Below are 24597 nucleotides of genomic sequence, written 5' to 3' on the forward strand. Positions count from 1 at the left end.
GGCCGAAACCGAAAACCAAAAATGAGGAAACCAAGGCCGAAAACCGAAACACCGAAAGAAATGATTATGTCAGTTATTAGAACCACAGCATTTATGGCTACATGTGTACTAACCTCACTAAAATCAAGGCATTGCAATAAACCAGTTACAAAAGTATGAAAATATTTATTTAGCACTGACATTACAACAATGCACAATATAAATTAAAATTCAAAAATAAAATGAAATAAAAATAAAATGTTTAACTTGACCCCACTCATGTGTACATTAAATAATAATTTACAGGCTTATAACTGACTGGCCTGCTGAAAGACTGTAAAATTAAATATGTTCTCTTGGCAGAATCACTGGAGAACTTTCTTGCCTTTTCAAAAACGTCCGCCACAGACGGAGTGGGCGTGCTCGGTGTCAGTTTCCTTTTCTGTGTCGCCTTCTTCTCATATTCAGAATGGCGATCGGGATGTTTGGATTTCAGGTGATGAATTAAACCCGACGTGGAGAAACCTTTTGCAGATGCACCCCCTCTTGAAATTTCAGCATTGCATGTTTTGCAAATCGCTATCCGTGGGTCTTTCTCTGAGATAGTGAAATCAGTCCACACCGCAGACATGCTGGCTCTTATCCCGTTTTCCCGCGTGCTGGCTGCGCTGTTTGCTCACGTCATCACAAGTTTCGGCCGTGTTGTTTCGGTGATTTAGGTCTTTCGGCCAAAAAACGAAAATGCACTTTTGGGTCATTTTCGGCCGAAAATTTTTGGTGGCCGAATTTTCGGTGCATCCCTAATATACACCGTATTTTCCGGACTATAAGTCGCAGTTTTTTTATAGTTTGGCTGAGGGTGCGACTTATATGTGAAATTATTAACACATTATTACTTGATCATTAACACATGACTTACTTACTAGTATAGTTGATCAATTCACGTTATTTTCACTTTAAACCGCATGAGGGCGCACGAGGCCTGTGGAATAATTGAAGCCGCCACTGACAATGAGTTCCATTCACTGACTTCCGGAGTTAGGAGTTGTTTATAACACAGAGAGATTGACACAGAGGACGAAGATTTTGATGGATTTAATGATTTGTAGTGACACGGATGGTTCGATAAACTTCTTATATATGTTAAAGTTATTTGATATATAGTTTATTTAGTGTAGCAACTTGTATTAGAGTTCAGTAGTTACCGATTGTTGAGGGAGGCCGTGAAGGCAGCTGGGTGGTGGAGACGGGAAGAGCGATCCAGGGCGCTTTCTTAAAGCACACACTGTGTTGGCTCGTATGTTGAGCTCTTGTTTTGTGAAATAAGATCTATATAACTCTATTGTAAAGTTACCAAACCCACGACTTGCCTGGTACTTTGGTAACGCTACAATAGAGTTATATAGATCTGTGGAATAATTGGAGCCACAACTGACGAGGAGTCTGACGTTAGCGCCGCATGTACTTCCAGAATCAGCAGCGTTGTTTTTGACACAGAGGACGAAGATTTTGATAGATTTGATGATTTGGAGTGACACGAATGGTTCGATAAAATTGTTATTTATGTTATAGCTATTTGATATATAGTTTATGTATAGTTATATGGGCCTGTGGAATAATTTGAACTGCAACTGACGTCAGCAGCACACCTCACACACTTACGGGGTCAGAAGCGGCGTTGTTTACACAAAGGATGAAGATTTTGATAGATTTAATGATTTGGAGTGACACAGGTGGTTTGATAAATGTGTTTTTCATGTTATAGTTATTTGAATAACTGTTAATGTTACGTCAGGCATGTTCTCAGCTCCTCGTTTGTGTTTATGTAACGTTAGCATACCATATCATTTAGCCTGCTGTTGCCTGCTCATGTCTGTTCTTGGTGTTGGATTTTGTCAAATCAAGTTCTCCCAAAAATGCGACTTGTCGTCCGGAGCGACTTATAGTCCGAAAAATACTGTATATGGTATATATATGTATATACCGTAATTTTCGGACTATAAGTCGCTCCGGAGTATAAGTCGCACCAGCCATAAAATGCCCAAAAATGTGAAAAAAAAACATATATAAGTGGCTCCGGAGTATAAGTCGCATTTTGGGGGGCAATTTATTCGACAAAATCCAACACCAAGAACAGACATGAACGAGCAACAACAGGCTAAACGATACGGTATGCTAACGTGACAAACACAAACGAGGAGCTGAGAACGGGCCTGACGTAACATTCAGTTATTTAAAAAAAACTATTACATAAATAACACGTTTATAAAACCATCTGTGTCACTCCAATTCATTAAATCCATCGATCGTCCTTTGTCAACAATGCCGTGTGCCGCGCCGCAGTTCAAATTATTCCACAGGCCCATACAACGATATATAAACTATATTTTAAATAACTATCACATAAACAACAATATTATCAAACCATTTGTGTCACTCCAAATCATTAAATCCATCGATCAAATGTCTCGTCCTTTATGTCATCCTGGTGACAGAGGACATGTCCAGAGGATGTGGCGCTTTAAAGTGTTAATTACTTTATTTGATTTTTTCTCTCTATTTTTCATGTTTTGAATATGTTCAAGATAAAGATATCAAAGCATGTGAAGTGATCAACTATACTAAAAATAACATGTGAAGTGGTCAACTATACTTGTAAGTAAGTGATGTGTTAATGATCAAGTAAAAATTTGTGAAAAAAAACATATATAAGTCGCTCCTGAGTATAAGTCGCCCCCCCACCCAAACTATGAAAAAAAACGCGACTTATAGTCCGAAAATTACGGTAACTTTTGGAATATGGTCGTTTTTATCATAAGGACAGCAAAGCATTTGTAGAGGACATTTTAGGCTTCACTGCATTGAAAACACACAAAAGAGGAGAGGACATATACATATTTGGCGATAAAGTAGTACTGCTGCACATTGTGGTACATCATTACCTCCCACTTAACTTTTCATTGTTAAATTAAATACATATATTTTCTGTTTAAAATGTGTTCATGTGCAATAGCACACATGCTGCACTTTGCAAATTTTATGGGTCTGATTTTTATTTCATTTTTATTCTATGAAATATTTTTGTTATAAACATGAGAAATAAATCTTCATAGACCTTAAAATCTTGCATTTGTAAAAATAATCTTACAAAAAAAACCTAGGTTAAAAATACTGACATTTGCAATGGACATGTTGTTTACAACTAAAACAATATTGTTGTTGGAACACTTTTGCATGTCCGGACCATGGTCTACTAGGTCAGTCGAGATAGTGGATCTCTTGCCAATTTATTTGGGGACCCCTGACCTAGAGTGAAGAAAAAAAAAAATCCTGGCATGTTTGCCGTTTTTGCCATGCCTTATGGACTGAGAGAATTCTGGGACTGGACTAAAGATACACACTCACACACAGACACTCTGACGTTGCGTTATTAGCAATTAAATGAATACAGCGGTACCTCTACTTACGAACGCCTATACTAACGAACTTTTCGAGATATTAACCGGAGCCTCGCAATTTTTTTCCATATACCTACAAACCAATTTAAGACTTCCGAACCACCACCACCACCACAGAAAATGTGCGACATTTCTACAAGTCGCAGAAGAAGAGGCAATATAATTATGCAATATGTTTACTTTCACGGAGGATAAAAGAGACAAAATTGCTGTTCCGAAGCAGAAGTTTCAAGACTATTGTGAGTCAAGAAAAAATCTACCTGTCATACGGCACCTGTTCTTCACCAGAGCCCAAAAACAAGGTGAGAGCATTGATATATACGTGACGGATTTAAAGAACAAGGCTAAAGACCGTGAATTTGGAGATTTGCATGACTCGCTGGTACGTGACATAATAGTGTGCGGCAACATAAACGACTAGGTGAGAGGCAGAATGTTGAGAGGCAGATCTTAACAAAAAAAAGACCTTAACAAAAGCTGTGGAACCAGTAAGATCACGACCAGTTAAGTCAAAGCCCTAACTGAAAAAGTGGAGGTGAACAAATTGAGAATGGTTGAACAACTGTAACAGATGTGGATTTAAGCATGGAGAAAAATGCCCTGCATATTGTCAAACGTGCAATGCATGCCACAAGAAGAACCATTTTGCCAAGATGTGCAAATCGCAAGCCTAACGTAAAAAAACAAGGGAAGAATGTACACGCCGTGGAGCAAAGCAAAAATTAAAAGGAAAATGAAATGTTCATAGGAACTCTCAGTTAAAAATATGGAAATTTCTGAAATGGAGTCCACAAACAAAGACAATGATGTGTGGACAGAAATGTTCATAATATTGAACAAACTTGTGACATTCAAGCTGGACACAGGTGCGGACTGCAATGCAATGTCAATCAAGACTGGTCGCACTTGAACTAAGTAAGAAACTTGAAAAAAAGCAAGAAAAAACTAGTGCCCTTCTTTGGCCAAAAGGTGGCAGCGCTGGGCAAGGAATCACTCATGTGAGTACAAAGGTCAGAATCACATCATAGAATTTGAGATTGCAAAAGAGGACGTTTCAGCTATTTTGGGAGGAGCTACATGCATCAGACTAGGCTACGTGAAAAGATTGTATGAAGTCATAGAAGAGCAAAACATTCTGAAATACTGTAAAGATCTGTGGGTTGCTTCCCTGGTCAGCACCACATAAAGATAGACCCCACAGTCACACCTGTGGTGCACACCCCCAGGAAAACACTAGTTGCACTGAGAGAGAGAGTAGTTCAGGAGCTACAGCGCATGGAGAGAATGGGAGTAACAGCAAGACAAACCGAACCAACTGAGTGAGTCAACAGTATGGTGACTGTTGTTAAACCAAAGAAAATACGCGTATGTATGGACCCCAAAGACTTGAATAGCGCCATCAAACGTGACAACTACCCATTACTTACAGTTGAAGAAGTTTTTACATGCCAAATGCCAAATATTTCTCAGTGCTGAATGCAGATCAAGGATTTTGGCAGATTTAACTTGATGAACAAACTTCAAAGCTCTGCACGTTCAATACCCCCATTGGAAGATACCACTTTCTTCGTTTACCTTTTGGTGTCTCTTCGGCATCAGAACTGCTCCAGAGGGCAATCGCACGAATGATTGAAGATTTAGTGTTGTGAACATCCGAGATGACTTGCTGGTGTGGGGAGACTATAAACAAGAGCATGATCGAAGACTAAAAAAATGGTGGACAGAGCAATACAATCTGAAACTGAACAAGAAAAAATGTGTCATAAGGGCAAATGAGAGTACATTGTACAAGCACAAGTACATTGGACACACACTCACAGACAATGGCTTGAAAACCAGATAATGAAAAAGTGAGAGCTGTGACACACCTTCCTCCTCCACGGGACAAACAAGAACTGTTAAGACTCTTGGGAATGATTCAGTATCTTGTCAAGTGGCACAGTGGTACCAGAAGGTGTATAATTCGGTATTGGATTTGGCCCAGGCAAATTGGCCATTCCTAAAACATATAGTAATTCCAAATTTCACCAGGAGATGGTAGCAAAGCTTGACGTGAGAGCCCTGTTGGGGGCCTAGTAAGGGTTACTTACAAATTGGCTAACCTTAAACATGTAATAATTTCAAATTTCACCAGGAGATGGTGCCAAAGCTTGACATAGGGGTGACCTGTTGGGGGCCTAGTAAGGGTTACTTAGAAGTTAGTTCCTCAAAATTAACTTTTGTTAAACTGGTAGAGGGGGGTGACTGGTTGATCTAGTCAACCTCCATTGCAGTTCCAGATTTCACCAGAAGATGGTGCCAAAGTCAGATTGACTTATAGTAATACTTACTGCACAATAGTAAAAGTTATTGACTCAATAAACATGAACTGTTCTGAGAAACACAGCAACACACAACTTTGGATTATTTTATATTATATTGTTTCACCATAATATAATTTGTAACAAGGCGGCTCGGTGGGGCACTGGGTAGCACGTCCGCCTCACAGTTAGGAGGGTGCGGGTTCGATTCCACCTCCCTGTGTGGCGTTTCCATGTTCTCCCCGGGCCCGAGTGGGTTTTCTCCGGGCACTCCGGTTTCCTCCCACATCCCAAAAACATGCTTGGTAGGCCGATTGAAGACTCCAAATTGTCCCTAGGTGCGAGTGCGAGTGCAAATGGTTGTTTGTCTCTGTGTGCCCTGCGATTGGCTGGCAACCTGTTCAGGGTGTCCCCCGCCTACTGCCCGATGACGGCTGGGATAGGCTCCAGCACTCCCGCGACCCCCGTGGGGACTAAGCGGTTCAGAAAATGGATGGATGGATAATTTGTAACAGCTTAAGCAATACAATAACATATGTTAACGTAAGTAGTACCCATGATCATAGTATGGTTATGCGTTAAGTTGATCATTACAAGACAAGATGTATGTGTTATTATTGATGCTCTGTATTGATGCAATATTTAATTGATATCCAACATGTATTTAACATTGTTATTGCATTTACACAATGTATTGAGGGTTGAGTGAGGACAAAGAGACAGCAAGGGATGACTAATTGCTGGAAGGCTTGGGTCCCACGCATGAGCGTGACCCAAGGTCATGCTCATCCGGTTGAGGCCTAGGCAGGATGTAACCTTAACAGTGATGCTACTTGGTGGAGGACTGCGGATGACTCATGAGCCTGACCCAGAGGTCACCTCGACGCCTAGGATGGGGATGCAGCTGCGGTCTATTTTAAATCAAATACAGGATATTGCATGGAAATTAAAACTGCGATGACGCATGCACACCTGACCTCGGAGGTCATCTCGAGGGCTGGCCGGATGCACCTGCAGTCTATTTTAGAAGCATATGAGTCATATGAGAACAACATATGACCTAATGGAAAAAACTAGTATGTGACTTAACACACGTACGGCAAGGTATAAAAGGTTCGTTCCGAACAAGAGCAGCGCTCTCCCCATCAGGACGATGGCCCTGCCGCTGCTGCCCAGAGCAAAGAACGCCTTCAGACGAAGATAGCTTTTTCATTCTTTTTGAGATCAGACCAAAATCTACTAAGATGAACTTCTAGAGTCTTCGAATTGGACTTTGTCAAATTTTAAGCTTCGAGATAGTCAAGGGTAAAGCGGCTCCTGAGGCAGCAAGAGGGAGACGCCATATTAGGGCGTTGGCTTTTTTCCCCCCTTATGAAGAAAAACGCCCGGACGCGGGTCACCGGGGCCCCCCTCTGGAGCCAGGCCTGGAGGTGGGGCTCAAAGACGAGAGTCTGGTGGCCGGGCCTTCGCCCATGGGGCCCGGCCGGGCACAGCCCGAAAAGGAAACGTGGGTCCCCCTTTCCATGGGCTCACCACCTGTGGGAGGGGCCAAAGGGGTCGGGTGCATTGTGAGCTTGGCGGCAGCCAAAGGCAGGGACCTTGGCGGTCCGATCCCCGGCTGCAGAAGCTGGCTCTTGGGACATGGAATGTCACCTCTCTGGCTGGAAAGGAGCCCGAACTGGTGTGCAAGGCAGAAAGGTTCCGACTAGATATAGTCGGACTTGCCTCCACACACAGTTTAGGTTCCGGTACTAGCCCTCTCGAGAGGGGCTGGACTCTCTTCCATTCTGGAGTTGCCCACAGTGTGAGGCGTCGAGCAGGTGTGGGTATAGTTATTGCCCCCCAGCTGGGCGCCTGCACATTGGGGTTCACCCCGGTGAACGAGAGGGTAGCCTCCCTCCGCCTTCGGGTGTGGGGACGGGGCCTGACTGTTGTTTGTGTCTATGCACCAAACAGCAGCTCAGAGTACCCACCCTTCTTGGGGTCCCTGGAGGAAGTGCTGGAGAGCGCTCCTTCTGGAGACTCCATCGTTCTACTGGGTGACTTCAATGCTCACGTGGGCAATGACAGTGAGACCTGGAAGGGTGTGTTTGGGAGGAACGCCCCCCCCCCGATCTGAACCCGAGCAGTGTTCTATTATTGGACTTCTGTGCTCGACACGGATTTTCTATAATGAACACCATGTTCAAACATAAGGGTGTCCATGTGTGCACTTGGCACCAGGACACCCTAGGCCGCAGTTCGATGATCGACTAGTCATGTCATCGGATTTGCGGCCGCATGTTTTGGACACTCGGGCGAAGAGAGGGGCGGAGCTGTCAACTGATGTGTTTGTCCTTGTCTGTTATTTACCATTTTTTGTAATTCTGGCACTTGTTTTATTCTTGCACTTGTATCATTCGTGCACTCATATGCACTGCTGTGACAAGGGAATTTCCCCGCTGTGGGATGAATAAAGTTCTATCATCATCACCTGGTGGTGGGTTGTCTCCAATGGTGGGGGAAGATGCCGGACCGACCTGGCAGACCCAAACACTCTGTGAGGGTCTGCTGGGAACGTCTGGCAGAATCCCCTGTCAGGAAGAGCTTCAACTCCCACCTCCGGCAGAGCTTTTCCCACATCCCGGGGGAGGCGGGGGACATTGAGTCCGAGTGGACCATGTTCCGCGCCTCCATTGTTGAGGCGGCCGACCGGAGCTGTGGCCGTAAAGTCGTTGGTGCCTGTCGTGGCGGCAATCCCCGAACCCGCTGGTGGACACCGGTAAGGGATGCCGTCAAGCTGAAGAAGGAGTCCTATCCGGCCATTTTGGCCTGCGGGACTCCGGAGGCAGCTGACAGGTACCGGATGGCCAAGCGGAACGCGGCTTCGGCGGTTGCTGAGGCAAAAACCCGGGCGTGGGAGGAGTTTGGCGAGGCCATGGAGAATGACTTCCGGACGGCTTCGAGGAAATTCTGGTCCACCATCCGGCGTTTCAGGAGGGGGAAGCAGTGCAATGTCAACACTGTTTACAGTGGGGATGGCGTACTGCTGACCTCGACTCGGGACGTCGTGAGTCGGTGGGGAGAATACTTCGAAGACCTCCTCAATTTTACGTACACGCCTTCCATTGTGGAAGCAGGGCCTGGAGACTTTGAGGCGGACTCTCCAATCTCTGGGGTCGAAGTCACCGAGGTAGTTAAAAAACTCCTCAGTGGCAAGGCCCCGGGGGTGGATGAGATCCGCCCGGAGTTCTTAAAGGCTCTGGATGTTGTGGGGCTGTCATGGCTGACACGCCTCTACAACATTGCGTGGACATCGGGGACAGTGCCTCTGGATTGGCAGACTGGGATGGTGGTTCCCCTCTTTAAGATTCAAGATTCAAGAATTTTTTATTCGCCATGTTTGAGCGTGCCAAACAAGGAATTTGACTTCGGTAAATCACAGCCTCTGTTCAACATTTAGGTGAATAACAACACTCAGGACATGTGAAAAATGGCAAATATTCTCAAACATCCCCTGATCTTCAACTCCCAAGAGGGCAAGGAAAAACTCAACACTCCAGCTAGGGGAAATGAGAAACCTTGAGAAGAGACCACAGATGGGAGGGTCCCTCTTCCAGGATGACCAGGCTGCAATGGATGCAGAGAGGACACATAGTACAAACAGTGTAGACAGTTAAGAAGGGGGACCGGAGGGTGTGTTCCAATTACAGGGGAATCAGACTCCTCAGCCTCCCTGGTAAGGTCTATTCAGGGGTGCTGGAGAGGAGGGTCCGTCGGGAGGTCGAACCTCGGATTCAGGAGGAGCAGTGTGGCTTTCGTCCTGGCCGTGGAACAGTGGACCAGCTCTACACCCTTGGCAGGATCCTCGGGGTGCATGGGAGTTCGCCCATCCAGTCCACATGTGTTTTGTGGACTTGGAAAAGGCGTTCGACCGTGTCCCTCGGGAGGTTCTGTGGAGGGTGCTTCGGGAGTATCAGTCAGCCAACTGATAAGGGCGGTTCGGTCCCTGTATCACCGATGCCAGAGTTTGGTCCGCATTTCCGGCAGTAAGTCGGATTCGTTCCCAGTGAGGGTTGGATTCCGCCAAGGCTGCCCTTTGTCACCTATTCCGTTCATAATTTTTATGGACAGAATTTCTAGGCGCAGCCGAGGCATTGAGGGGGTCCGGTTTGGGGACCTCAGCATCGCGTCTCTGCTTTTTGCAGACGACGTGGTGCTGTTGGCTTCTTCAGGCCGTGATCTCCAGCTCTCACTGGAGCGGTTCGCAGCCGAGTGTGAAGCGGTTGGGATGAGGGTCAGCACCTCCAAATCTGAGTCCATGGTCCTCGGTGGGAAAAGGGTGAAATACCCTCTCCGGATAGGGGATGAGATCCTGCCCCAAGTGGAGGAGTTCAAGTATCTTGGGGTCTTGTTCACGAGTGAGGGGTGGATGGAGCACGAGATCGACAGGCGGATCGGTGCAGCGTCGGCAGTAATGCGGACTCTGTACCGGTCCGTCGTGGTAAAGAGAGAGCTGAGCCAAAAGGCAAAGCTCTCAATTTACCGGTCGATTTACGCTCCTACCCTCACCTATGGTCACGAGCTATGGGTCGTGACTGAAAGAACGAGATCCCGGATACAAGCGGCCGAAATGAGTTTTCTCCGCAGGATGTCCGGGCTCTCCCTTAGAGATATGGTGAGAAGCTCGGTCATCCGGGAGAGACTCAGAATAGAGTCGCTAGTCCTCCACGTTGAGAGGAGCCAGATGAGGTGGCTCGGGCATCTCATCAGGATACCTCCTGGACGCCTCCCTGGGGAGGTTTTCCGGGCATGTCCCACCGGTAGGAGACCCCGGGGACGACCCAGGACGCGCTGGAGAGACTATGTCTCTCAGCTGGCCTGGGAACGCCTTGGGATCCCCCGGGATGAGCTGGATGAAGTGGCTGGGGAGAGGAAAGTCTGGGAGTCCCTCCTAAAGCTGCTGCCCCCGCGACCCGCCCCGGATAAGCAGAAGAAGATGGATGGATGGATGGATGGATGGATGGATGGATGGATGGATGGATGGATGGATGGATGGATGGATGGATGGATGGATGGATGGATGGATGGATGGATGGATGGATGGATGGATGGATGGCTTTTTTTCCTCAAGACCGAGCTATCTTTTTAAACAGAATTCGGATTTTTGGAACAAAAGCGAATTGATCACTCGATTTATTCCACCAAATAGCATTTTATATCTTTTGTCTCATTTTCCTCTTTTTGCTGTATTTTTGAGTTTTCAATCGAGAGAACTTTGAGACTGAATAATTTTTGCTCTATTAAGATTGGTGAGTGGAATTATTGTTGTTTGTTCGAACAATTGAGACTTGTAATTCTTTTTCTTACTTATTCATTAAATTTCTACTTTATAATCATTTAATTTTGATTAATTATTATTTTGATCTTTTAAGCTCTAAATCTCTTTTGTCTCTCTATCATAGTCGTACTGTAAAACGTTCAGTTCTTTTTAAAGTGAAGACAGCTTTAATCCTTAACATCAGGAATTGTCAGATCTGATTAGAAATATTTGTCTTAAGCTCAGCTACGTGCAGGTGTGCGCTAGTGTAAATTCACAAATTTCCGCGGTTTTAACAAAGACAGCTAAATATATCCAAGATTTAACAAAAGCCCGAATCCAGAAGAGGGCCACCAGTAGGGTGCGGTCATTCTGACGCCGTGTCTCGACCTTAGTTACCCTACACGAGCGTCGCTTGACTTTAGAGTGATTGGCGTCCTAAAAACATTAGATTGATTCCTTCAGAATTAATTTAATAAAGGTGGTTAGCAACTCGGACGAGTCTCTTCATCCCCGGCTTATTTCAAATCTTGTCTCCCCATGAGAGCTGCGTTAGGGCAGTGGAGAGTTTAACCCTTTAAACGGAGAGCCGGTCGCTTACATTTGATAAGTGCAGGATTTGACAATCTGGACAAATTCATACCAAACTTGTCAGACCTCTGTGCACCTTTGAGAAAGCTGCTTGAAGGAGATGTGGAGTGGCACTGGGAGAAAAACCAGCAATATAGTTTTGACCAACTAAAACAATGTGTCACTAATACTCCGATACTCAAGTACTACACTGTCAATAAGCCAGTCACATAGTTAGTGGCTGCGAGTTCTGAAAGAATTGGACCAGTCCTGCTGCCGGATGGACAACCTGTGGCTTATGGATCAAGAGCACTCTCGGACTGTCAACAAAGGTATGCTCAAATGGAAAAGGAGTTGCTAGCTATAGTTTATGGCTGTGAGAAATTTCATCAGTACGTTTATGGAAAATAAATTCAAGTGGAAAGTGACCACAAGCCACTGGAGAGCACCTTCAAAAAGTCACTACACCGAGCTCCCATGAGGCTACAAAGAATGCTTCTGAGGCTTGAGAGGTACAATTTAAAAGTGATGTACAAATCTGGTAAAGAGCTCTATATTGCAGATACCTTGATTAGAGTGTTCCTCGGAGGACAAAAAGAGGATCTAATGGAAAAAGAGCTAGATGTAAACATGGTTACACAGCAGGTACCCATGTCAGATGAAAAACTGCAGACATTTCAAAAGGCCACTGCAGATGATACTGAAATAGAGTTAGTAAAGCAAGTGACATTAAAAGGCTGGCCAACTGACAGACAGGCAGTACCAAAAGACATTTTGCCTTATTGAACATTTAGGGCTCAGATCTCTTCTCTTCTTTTCCACTACAATGGATCAGAGTTTCTGCAGTGTGTGGATTACTTGTCAAAGTTTCCTGAACTCACGAAGCTGAAAGACACTACCAGTCACAGTGTCATACTGGCTATCAAGTCAATGTTTGCCAGACATGTTAGACCTGCTAATATCCGATAATGGTCCACAATACGACAGTGCTGAGTTCAAGGAGTTTACAGAAAGCTGGGAGTTCAGGCACATTACTTCCAGTCCAACACATGCTCAGTCAAATGGGCAGGCGGAAATAACAGTACAGATTATTAAAAATCTGCTGAAAAAGCGGCAAAGGTGATCCTTACATTTCACTTTTGGAATATAGGAAAACACCTCTGGAGGATGTTGGACTATCCCCGGCACAGCTGCTCATGGGACGTAGGCTGAAAAGAAAATTGCCTACATCCACATCCCTACTCACTCCAGATAGAGCACAACAAGTTCATCAGCAACTAAAGGAAAGACAGATAAAGCAGAAAAGCTATTTTGACAGACAAACAAGACCACTGCCGAACTTGCAAGATGGAGAAAATGTTCGGCTACAAAGAGTAGAGTCAATGCAGCCAGCATTGGTCCTCCACAAGCACGAGCAACCACGTTCGTTTGTAGTTCGTACGCGGATGGAAGAGTGTACAAGAGAAATAGAATACATCCACGTAAAACAGAGGAGAGTACGTTCACAACAGACAGACAAGACACAAATCTGGACATGGACACTCATATGCAAACATTGATTCTGTCAATTTTTACACAGGTCCACCTAAGCATATGGTTGTTGTTGCTTTTTATGAAATGCTCAACTGTTGCCATCAGGCAGACGCTACAGATCAATTAGGTCAAGGACTAGCAGATTCGCCAACAGTTTTTACCCTACAGCGGTAGTCACATTGAATGCCGCTAAAAGAAAATGATTATGTCTGTGTATGTTCTTCTGTGGGTTTTTAGCTTGTATTTTTTAATCTTTTTATTCTATTTATTCTATTTATTTTTTTATTTTCATGCACTGATCGGTTGGCACTTTTTAAATTTCGTTGTATATGTGTGACAATGACAATAAAGATATATTCTATTCTATTCTATAAGACGATGCTTTTTGCATTGAAATAAGACTGAAAAAGTGGGGGTCGTCTTACATTCGGGGTCGAGACATTATACCCATTCACTTGTGCGCAGCTTAAGTTGAAGGTTGCTGGTATCGACTGAGTATGTTGCTGTGATCGTGTTTCATTGTTACTACTGTCTACTGTTGTGGCGTTTGTGTGATCGCGGTTTGTTTCGTGTGTGCGCCGTTTGATTGATATCTTCGGCGCGCTCCTTTAAGTTTGCCTCGCATTGTACAAGTAGCCATTACGCAGCGGCACGGCGACTCACGGTCGCCAGCAAATGTATTTTGTTGTCTCGATTGACTTATGTATGGTGTGTTGCCGAGAGTATTTCATTTATGTTTATTTAGTATAGCGCAGGGGTGGCCAACCAGTCAGAGACTAAGAGCCACATTTTTTACTGTGTCATCGCAAAGAGCCACATCATACACATGAGCACACAGGAACACCCCCCCACACACACACACACACACGCACACACACACACACACACACACACGCACACACACACACACACACACCCCTCTGCTCAGCCAAATTTATTGTGACATTATTATGTCACGCACCAACATGATAATGACAAATTGACTCCTACAGTACTAAAACCACAGACCAAAGACCAAATTTTCAACAATGAACATTGTGTGCATTGTCTCACACAGACAAACTCTCAGTTCAACAAATTCCACAAACAAAAACATAAGTTTTTTCACTTACTATGTGTGGCGGGACAGACCATTCGTTTGAGTTCGTCGTTTTCAGGAGACAAGATTTCAATAACGTCACTGAGGCATATTTTAACGAACTCCACTTCATTGTATGGCTTTTTAGCCCGTGCAATGTTCCAAGCCAGTTGAAACAATGCAAGTGTGACAGTCTCTGAGTGCTTCGTAATTTTTTTGAAAAACTGTACCTATTTTTCTGCCTGACTTTTCAAAGTGTCCAAACTTGTGCTTGCGAAATTCAGTCCCTTTTGCAAAGTCCTTATCGATATTGGCATGAAGTGAGCTGAAGTGGCGCTGACCATTTGAAGCTTTTAAATGCGCCAATGACGTCCGACATATCAGGCAGAATGGCTTGCCATAGCGTTCAACAAAAAAACAACTTTAAGCTTTTCTGGACCTAATGGGCCCCCGTAGTCACAGTCGCCATTCATTAAAAAGCCAGCAAAACCAATCGCACTGTTTGTCCCTCCTCCTTTGCGGGATTTTACCTCACGCGCATGCGCGTTTGACCAAAATACCATATTGAACTCAAGCGAAGCAAATAAGCACGAAAAATAAACACAAATGTTGATATGAACGTAAAAGCTCATATGGCCTAGTGGTAGAGTGGCCTAGTGGTAGAGTGTCCGCCCTGAGACTGGAAGGTTGTGGGTTCAAACCCCGGCCGGGTCATACCAAAGACTATAAAAATGGGACCCATTGCCTCCCTGCTTGGCACTCAGCATTAAGGGTTGGAATTGGGGGGTTAGATCACCAACTGATTCCCGAGCGCGGCACCGCTGCTGCTCACTGCTCCCCTCTCCCCCAGGGGATGGATTAAAATCACATGGGGATGGGTTAAATGCAGAGGACAAATTTCACCACACCCAGGTGTGTGTGTGACGATCATTGGGACTTTAACTTTAACTTTAACTTTTAAAAGAGCCGCATGAAACCAGCCAAAGAGCCGCATGCGGCTCGCGAGCCGCGGGTTGGCCACCGCTGGTATAGCGGAACCGTTACGCGCAGTTAGTTATGTAATGTGTGCCGCCTACTGTTGTGTGACGTCAGAAGTTGAGCGTTGACTTACGTGCTGTATTTCTGTCTGTTGCAGAACCACACACCACGCACACACCCAACACACCCTTCATACAATAATCACACACACAAGAATCACATTCACACACCCAAAGACTCACCCATGTACACTACACACACCTGCTCTCACATCCTTATGACCAAACGTGTGCCTATACCCTTTTGCCAGTGTGCCTGTGAGCCTCATTGTCTGTTACTTTTTTGCCAATAATTCAGTAAAGCAATCGTGTTCTGACCGACACCTGGGGGCAAAAAGAGCATAACCATCCGAGCCAACCCCCAATACCAGGGGTCGGCAACCCGCGGCTCCAGAGCCGCATGCGGCTCTTTAGCATGCCCCTAGCGGCTCCCTAGAGTTTTTGCAAAAATGCGTGAAAATGGAATATGGTTTTTAGATGGTAATCACGACACAAACATACTTGTGCTGTAAAAATGTATGTAGTTGTAAATACTATATTAAAAATACCGAATTTAAGAATGACGCAAAATAACCTGCGTGAAGCTGGCCCCCCACCCCACGCAATATTTAAGCAAAATAGTCTGTTTCGTTTGTGCTTCGTTTGTGCTGGTTTGTGCAGCAAAAAAATTCGTTTGTGCTGCTATGGTTTTTTAGTTATGAACGATTCTTTTATAGGTCATCCAGAGTTCACCCAGCCCCCCATCTGCTCAAAATGGACCCAAAACGGTACCGTTCGTTTGTGCTTCGTTAGTGCTGGTTTGTGCAGCAAAAATTTTCGTTTGTGCTGCTTCCGTTTCGGAGATATTACACATTTATTTTATAGCGATGACGTCACCTAGCCCCCCACTTCCCTCCAAATGGACCCAAAATGGTACCGTTCGTTTGTGCTTCGTTTGTGCAGGTTTGTGCAGCAAAAATTTTCGTTTGTGCTGCTTCCGTTTCGGAGATATTACACATTTATTTTATAGCGATGACGTCACCCAGCCCCCCACCTCGCTCCAAATGGACCCAAAATGGTACCGTTCGTTTGTGCTTCGTTTGTGCAGGTTTGTGCAGCAAAAATTTTCGTTTGTGCTGCTATGGTTTTTTAGTTATGAACGATTCTTTTATAGGTCATCCAGAGTTCACCCAGCCCCCCATCTGCTCAAAATGGACCCAAAACGGTACCGTTCGTTTGTGCTTCGTTAGTGCTGGTTTGTGCAGCAAAAATTTTCGTTTGTGCTGCTTCCGTTTCGGAGATATTACACATTTATTTTATAGCGATGACGTCACCTAGCCCCCCACTTCGCTCCAAATGGACCCAAAATGGTACCGTTCGTTTGTGCTTCGTTTGTGCAGGTTTGTGCAGCAAAAATTTTCGTTTGTGCTGCTTCCGTTTCGGAGATATTACACATTTATTTTATAGCGATGACGTCAGGTAGCCCCGCCCCCCTGTTTACTTCCAAATTGACCCAAAATAGTGCCGTTCGTTTGTGTTTCGTTTGTGCTGGTTTGTGCTGCAAAAATGGTACCGATTGTGCCGCAAAAAAATTTGTTGACGTTCAGTGAATCATTCAATTTGTCATTTATTTAATACTAATTTATTTTCTAGAGATGTCAAATCCTTGCTCCATGGATCGTTAATTAACCATTTGTTTGTGCCATTGCAATTTTTCATTATTAAAATCATGCATCTTCATTAACCCCCTGTCATGTATTTTATTCTTTTTCACTTGACATCATGATAACTCCTTAATTCTTACACATGTATTATCCAACTAATTACCATGCCAAGTGACCTCTGCAGGCCGGTAAGACATATCGCAACAGGGTGGCGAAAAACAAAGACGTGCAACTTTTTCAAGCGACAAATACACAACTATCTCCGAAGATTTAATAACAGTGAGTGACAGAAAGTGTCTTTTTCTGGGAAGTGACCATCGACCAATGTAAGTAAAAACTTTGTGAGGGCAGGATGGAACCACATGTATGGCGAGCATCACAGGCAAATAAATCGATGGACTTCGGAGACCCTGAGCCACGCCACCTGCCAAATTTGGCCACCCTGCGCAAGGCAAAGCAAGAGAAAAATGATTTGGCATTAGGTGACAAAAATCCAATTTTATCATTGCAGATGTTGAAATACAGTGCACCTCACAGTGACAGCATCAAAGACATTGGACTTGACAAGTTTTTCTGTCACTATTGGAGTCAAACACAAATGCATGTGTACAAGAGCTTAAAGAAATCCCACCCAATATTATGTGTTGATGCAACTGGCTCAATAGTTAAAAAACTGATGAGGCCGAATGGCATGTCTGGCCATATCTTCCTGTATCAGGGTGTTATGACAGGGCATACCAGCTCCAGTGTCCCAGTCGTGCAGATGCTGTCAGAGAAGCATGATGTTAATGCTATCACACAGTGGCTGAAGGAATGGATCCATGCAGGTGCATCTGTTCCTAAAGAAGCAGTGAGTGACTTTTCTCTGGCGATTCTTGGAGCTCTAGTCAAAGCTTTTACCCCTCATCCTGATCTGAAGAGCTACATCAATGAGTGCTTTAACATTTCACGTGGGAATCAACCTGGACATCTACCCCCATGTTTTGTCAGGGTAGATGTAGCACACTGCATTAAGATGATCTGCCGATGGGACTGCCTGAAAAACAAAAGACCTCGTGTTAAGGATTTCTTTGTTAGGTCAATAGCACAGCTTCTTAAGTCACAATGTTTGCAACATGCAAAAGAACTTCTTCGTGCTATCACCATTGTGGCACTGAGTGAGACAGAGGGTAATGACAATTCTGGAGCCCCTATCCCATCAGAAAAGTGCAAGAAATACTTGAGAGCGCAAATCGCAGAGGAATTTGTCCCCATTTCAGATGAGGAAGTTGAGGGACAAGAACCAGGTGATTCATTAAATCAGCACATCCAGACTAATGTCCGAGAGTGGGTGACAGAAATATGTGAGGAGAGCAGGTCACTTGCCATGGCTGATGGGGATAGAGACAACATCCACTTCCTCCCTGAGATTATTCCCCAAATAACAAGACTTGGAAGTTACTTGCCACTCTGGACAGCAATAATGGTCCCTCTCTTCAAAAGCGCCAGCATCACTGCAAGTTCCGCAGCTGTTGAAGCAGAGTTCAAAAACATAAAAAAAGGCCTTTTCAAGCATGAAAGCCTACCCATTCGTGTGGACCGGTTTGTTGCTCGTCATCTTTCCTTCATTGAGGGAAACATGCGGATTTGCTCTGCAAAACAAAAAAGTGATGTGTGTGATGCCACGACCGTCAGAGAGCCTGACAATGTCTGCAGTACTTCTCAAACTGAAGTAGTAAACAAAAGGGGAGAAAAATCTCATCCTGGAGCGGAGCCAGATGCATCTACTGACAGTGCAGTTGAAAACTGGAGAGGTTTAGCGGTCCCACCGAAAAAAAGAAAGATAACTTCATATCTCTCTCCTTGTCCTGAATGGCTGCATATTGACACACAAGTGGGCTGGAAAAAAGTCAAGGTACCATTGTTGAAAAACGGGAACCATCAACAGCCTGTTAAACTTCGCACATCAAAAGTGTTTGTGCTCAATACTTGTGCATTTGATTCTGTCTTGCAATGCTTATGCTGTTCTTTCTGTGAAAGTTTTTCATTTGAAAAGACTGTTCTGAACTATGAACATGGGAACCAATTCCTCCACCTGGTGAAAACCATCACAACACAGAGTGTGAACCCACAGGTATACTCACAGAGGGCAGAACTGCTGGGGGAAATATTCAAACCTGTCCTCCTGACCTCTGGTGCTCTCCAAATTGATGCACAATGCCACATCTCCACTGTAATTGAGAGCGCAATGAGGAATATCCCAAGTGTTTATTTGATAAAACAATGCTCCTCACAGTACTGCAGTTTAAGCCAACAAGTAACAAGGCAAGTTTCACTTGTTTGTCCAAACGTTGCTGTCCTGCAGACCTGTGGCATGGCTTCTCTTCAGACTGCTGCTGAAGAGGGACTCAGCCTTCCTGACTCTCTCTGCCTCAGGCCAATTGAAAATCCTTCCCATTGTCCGTCTTCATTCAAAACACAGGACAACAATACAGGCAAGGCTCTGTGTTCAGGTAATGTTACTCACAGCTACAATCTGGGAGAGTTTGTGTGGATTGACACTGACCTTGGCAGCAGTTGCAAGGAAGTTGCCTTGCTTGAATTTCCCTCCAGTCTGGAGCTAAAAGAGAAGACCTTTACTTTGAGAGCAGTCATTGGCTTTGAACCAGGACTGACCCAGGATTCTCTCGGGCATTATGTGGCATACTGCAGGAGGACTGCATATGCCTGGGAGATCTATAATGACCTGGGAAGTGGAGTGAAAGCAGCATCAGTAAATACTAAGATCTTCCCACATGCTGTTCTACACAGTGCAGTGATGAATTGTTGGAAAAAAATGTTGATAATGTTCCCTTTGACAAAGAAAGTTATTTTTTCACGTTTTCAAGTTTCTTTTTCTGGCTGTCATCAACTTCACATACATGTATTAATTGTTGCATTAATTAATGTTTTGGAGCAGACATAGACTCATCAGGTATTTAGATTGCGGTGAACCTTTTGCATGTCAGATGTAATTGAAAAAAATGATCACATAGGCTTATTGAAAACAAGGAAATTAATCAATGAGCACGATACAAACATAATTACAGAAATATCCTCGTACTAAAAGCCATTCCCCGCAGTGAAAGTTTTCTGTAAGATAAAAAGAAAAGAAAAAAAAGGCTAAGAACATGTTTACCTTGTATTCGTCCTGCATCAGGAGCATTCCAGTCCAGGAGCTTGAAATTCGCGACAAAATACAGTGACGTGGGCTGGGTGACGTCTTTGCTATGAATTAAATGTGTAATATCTGCAAAACCGTAGCATCACAAACGAAACTTTTTGCAGCACAAACCAGCACAAACGAAACACAAACGACCGGCACTATTTTGGGTCAATTTGGAAGTAAACAGGGGGGCGGGGCTACCTGACGTCATCGCTATAAAATAAATGTGTAATATCTACGAAACGGAAGCAGCACAAACGAATTTTTTTGCTGCACAAACCTGCACAAACGAAGCACAAACGAACGGTACCATTTTGGGTCCATTTGGAGCGAAGTGGGGGGCTAGGTGACGTCATCGCTATAAAATAAATGTGTAATATCTCCGAAACGGAAGCAGCACAAACGAAAATTTTTGCTGCACAAACCAGCACTAACGAAGCACAAACGAACGGTACCGTTTTGGGTCCATTTCGAGCAGATGGGGGGCTGGGTGAACTCTGGATGACCTATAAAAGAATCGTTCATAACTAAAAAACCATAGCAGCACAAACGAAAATATTTGCTGCACAAACCTGCACAAACGAAGCACAAACGAACGGTACCATTTTGGGTCCATTTGGAGCGAGGTGGGGGGCTGGGTGACGTCATCGCTATAAAATAAATGTGTAATATCTCCGAAACGGAAGCAGCACAAACGAAAATTTTTGCTGCACAAACCTGCACAAACGAAGCACAAACGAACGGTACCATTTTGGGTCCATTTGGAGCGAAGTGGGGGGCTAGGTGACGTCATCGCTATAAAATAAATGTGTAATATCTCCGAAACGGAAGCAGCACAAACGAAAATTTTTGCTGCACAAACCAGCACTAACGAAGCACAAACGAACGGTACCATTTTGGGTTCGTTTTGAGCAGATGGGGGGCTGGGTGAACTCTGGATGACCTATAAAAGAATCGTTCATAACTAAAAAACCATAGCAGCACAAACGAAAATTTTTGCTGCACAAACCAGCACAAACGAAGCACAAACGAAACAGACTATTTTACTTACATTTTGCGTGGGGTGGGGGGCCAGCTTCACGCAGGTCGCAAAATAGCGTCATAGCCTGCGACACAGCACAGGTGAGTTGTAAACAAACAGGTGTGTGAATGATGGGCCATGGATTCAAAAGGCAAAAAGAGAAAGATTGCTGATGAGAACAGATGGTTTAAGAAAGAATGGACTGAACTATTTGCTTTCATTGCCAATGCTGAAGCATTGCCTGCATGTTTGATTTGCAATGAGAAGTTGTCAAATAAGAAGAGGAATTTGGAGCGACATTTTCAGCTAAAGCATGCTAAATTTGCTGCGGATCACCCAGTTGCAACTGAGAGGAAAGGTGCAATTGCAGTGCTGGTGGAGAAATTTGAGGACCGAAAAAACAAGATGGTTTCAAGACGTGGATTGCATCTCCAAACTCTACTACTGCTGCAAGTTTTGTTCCAGCCCCGGAGATAGTAAAGCGCGGAAAACCATTCACCGATGGCGAGTACATGAAGGATTCATTCATTAAAATATCAGAGTGCCTATTTTCGCACTTCAAAAACAAAACCGAGATCACCGATCAGCAAATCAAGGACATCAATTCAGCTCCAGCTTTTTCTCAATTGCCTGTGATGGATGAGTCGTGTGACGTGACCGATATCGAACAGACAGCTCTGCTTTGCAGGTACGTGAACTCTAATGGGCCGCAAGAAGAAATGATCAAATTGATACCACTATTTTCTTTTAATTACCGTAATTTTCGGACTATAAGTCGCGAGTTTTTTCATAGTTTGGGTGGGGGGGCGACTTATAATAAGGAGCGACTTATGTGTTTTTTTTCAAAAGGTTTCCCAAAAAAAAAAAGTGAAACCGCGATAAATGAACCGCGATATAGCAAGGGATTACTGTAATTTGAATTTCAAGTGACGTCAGCAGCGCGACGCGGCGTGGCGCGGCGTTTGTTTACATAAAGGACAAAGATTGATCACGGGATGACGAAGATGACGAAGGACCCCACGTACTACCGGCATCATTAGCGGCTTTGTTTCTAAGTGACACGGCGGACGAAGAGTTTGAAGGATTTAAGGATTTGGAGTGACACAGAAGGTTTGAAAAACTATGATGGCTTTTACGCACGCCCGGTCCTATTCTATGGAGCTCTCTTTCACCTCCATGGATGGAAGTCTGGGGCCGGCGCTCGGCCGGGTGACTGTCCGGGGACGGTGGATGGGGCTCGGTCATGGCTTTTACGCACGCCCGGTCCTATTCTATGGAGCTCTCTTCCACTTCAGTGGCTGGAAGTCCACGCCGCCACACGCCTGGAAGTTTGTTTTGTTAAATAAAGAGCAGTTTACCAAACCCACGTCTTTCCTTGAACTTTGTTAACGCTACAATATAGTTACATACGTATATACTAGATCTGTGGAATAACGACGAGGCTGACGTCAGGGCGCACGCGCGGCGTTGTTGACAAAGGACGAGGAATTTGATCGATGGATTTAATGATTTAGAGTGCACAGATGGTTTGATAATACTATTGCTTATATCAGGGGTGGGCAAACTACGGCCCGCGGGCCACATCCGGCCCACGGGACCGTTTAATCCGGCCCACCAACCCTGAATTAATTGTATTATTAAACTTTTTTGTTTTGTCATTTTGCCTGCAATGACTGCGTTTCCCCAGTAGATGGGGAACCGCTCGCCTGCGCATTTACTACCGGAAGCCGTGTCAGAAAGCTCGGTGCACACTCACAAGTGCGTGTACGTACGTACTCAGTAGTACGGACATGGTGCACTCGCGCTCTATTTGTATCAGTCCCGAATTTAGAGCGTGGGCTGTGACGACAGCATTCTTGTAATTCGCTCGCTGAGCTTTCAGATACAGTTTTACGCTAAAGCCACCCACAAACCTTCCCCTGGAATCCTTCCATTAAAATGAGTGGCCCGAAGAAAAGAAGTGAGTGCCGAATGTTAAAAGAGTGGCCAATTTGGCTCGACGTACGCGACGTGACGTTCAGCCACATCAACCCGTCACAGATCGAGGTAAACGGATCTCTCCTAAGAATTGCCACAACAAATTTTACTCCAGACTATGATGCACTAGCAAAAAAGGGAGACCAACAACACTGTTCCCACTGAAAATGAAGGGGAGGCTCTCACGTTTGTTGTAAAAAAATGCATTTTGAATATGATTTGTACACATAGCAGGGATTGAAACTAGCGACCATTCTCATTTTCAAACAATGCAGGATGCTCAAGGACATTGATGCACCCGCCACCTGTTTGCGACTAATCTTAACCTGTAAAGTTCTTGAGGCTTACTTTAAGGAAGTGTTTCCCGTTTCCTCACCTCTGTTACCAGGTGTTTGTGAGTTAAAACTCTGCTCTGATGTTCAGATACCCCTCACCGTGTTGCCGTTTTGATTACTTTATTTGGATGTATGCTTTCACCGATTCTTCAAGATGATATATTTGGTCAGAATGTTTGCTGTTTGATGTGATCTAATAAGATAAACATTTTTCATTAATCTGACCTGCAGGCACTGAAGTGATGGAGACTGTTATTCATAATAATAGTGTCGTATTTTATGAGAATCACTGATAGCAGTTTTTTAGTGATTTTTTTTTTTTAATGCTGTTAATAAATGCATTTGTTTTCAAAAAACTTGTTTGGAATATCCATGCTTTACTACCTACTAAAGGCCAAAATCTTTTATGCAATGACCTTTACAGGTCGCTTATATTACTTCACACAAACACTACGTCCATCTGCTCCTGGTTCGGCCCTCCGGTCCAAATTTAGAACCCAGTTCGGCCCGCGAGTCAAAAAGTTTGCCCACCCCTGGCTTATATAATAGTTATTTGATATCTAATTTATATATCGTTATATGGGCCTGTGGTATATTTTGAAGTGCAAGCGCCGTCAGCGGCGCGCACGCATTGTTGACAAAGGACGATCGATGGATTTAATGAATTGGAGTGACACAGATGGTTTTATTAACGTGTTATTCATGTAATAGTTTTTTGAATAACTCTGAATGTTACGTCAGGGTCGTTCTCTGCTCTTCGTTTGTGTTTATGTCATGTTAGCATACCTATCGTTTAGCCCAGGTATGGGCAAACTACGGCCCGCGGGCCACATCCGGCCCACGGGACCGTTTAATCCGGCCCGCCAACCCTGAATAAATTGTATTATTAAACATTTTTTTGGGTCATTTTGCCTGCAATGACTGCGTTTCCCCAGCAGATGGGGAACAGCTCGCCGGCGCATTTACTACCGGAAGCCGTGTCAGAAAGCTCGGTGCACACTCACAAGTGTGTGTACGTACTCAGTAGTACGGACATGGCGCACTCGCGCTCTATTTGTATCAGTGCCGAATTTAGAGCGTGGGCTGTGACGATAGCATTCTTGTAATTCGCACGCTGAGCTTTCAGATACAGTTTTACGCTAAAGCCACCCACAAACCTTCCCCTGGAATCCTTCCATTAAAA

The 24597-nt window shown here is 44.5% G+C and overlaps 1 protein-coding gene and 1 long non-coding RNA gene across 16 annotated transcripts in view; both read right to left on the reverse strand.

Annotated features, from left to right (window-relative positions):
* bcas3 (BCAS3 microtubule associated cell migration factor) overlaps window positions 1–24597 on the reverse strand; it is a 329552-nt gene that overhangs the window by 250131 nt on the left and 54824 nt on the right. The gene's annotated exons all lie outside the window — the stretch shown is intronic.
* On the reverse strand, window positions 17940–20131 carry LOC119132877. 4 transcript variants are annotated; one of them, XR_005099958.1, is made up of 4 exons: window positions 20055–20131; window positions 19244–19622; window positions 18866–19107; window positions 17940–18775 (listed from the first exon to the last, which is right to left on the reverse strand). It is a non-coding gene; the product is annotated as an uncharacterized LOC119132877 (long non-coding RNA). The 4 variants fall into 4 exon arrangements; XR_005099961.1 differs by having other exon boundaries at window positions 17940–18368; window positions 18463–19107; XR_005099960.1 differs by having other exon boundaries at window positions 17940–18390; window positions 18463–19107.

Source organism: Syngnathus acus, chromosome 13, assembly GCF_901709675.1.
Source record: "Syngnathus acus chromosome 13, fSynAcu1.2, whole genome shotgun sequence".
Classification (NCBI taxonomy): Eukaryota; Metazoa; Chordata; class Actinopteri; order Syngnathiformes; family Syngnathidae; genus Syngnathus; species Syngnathus acus.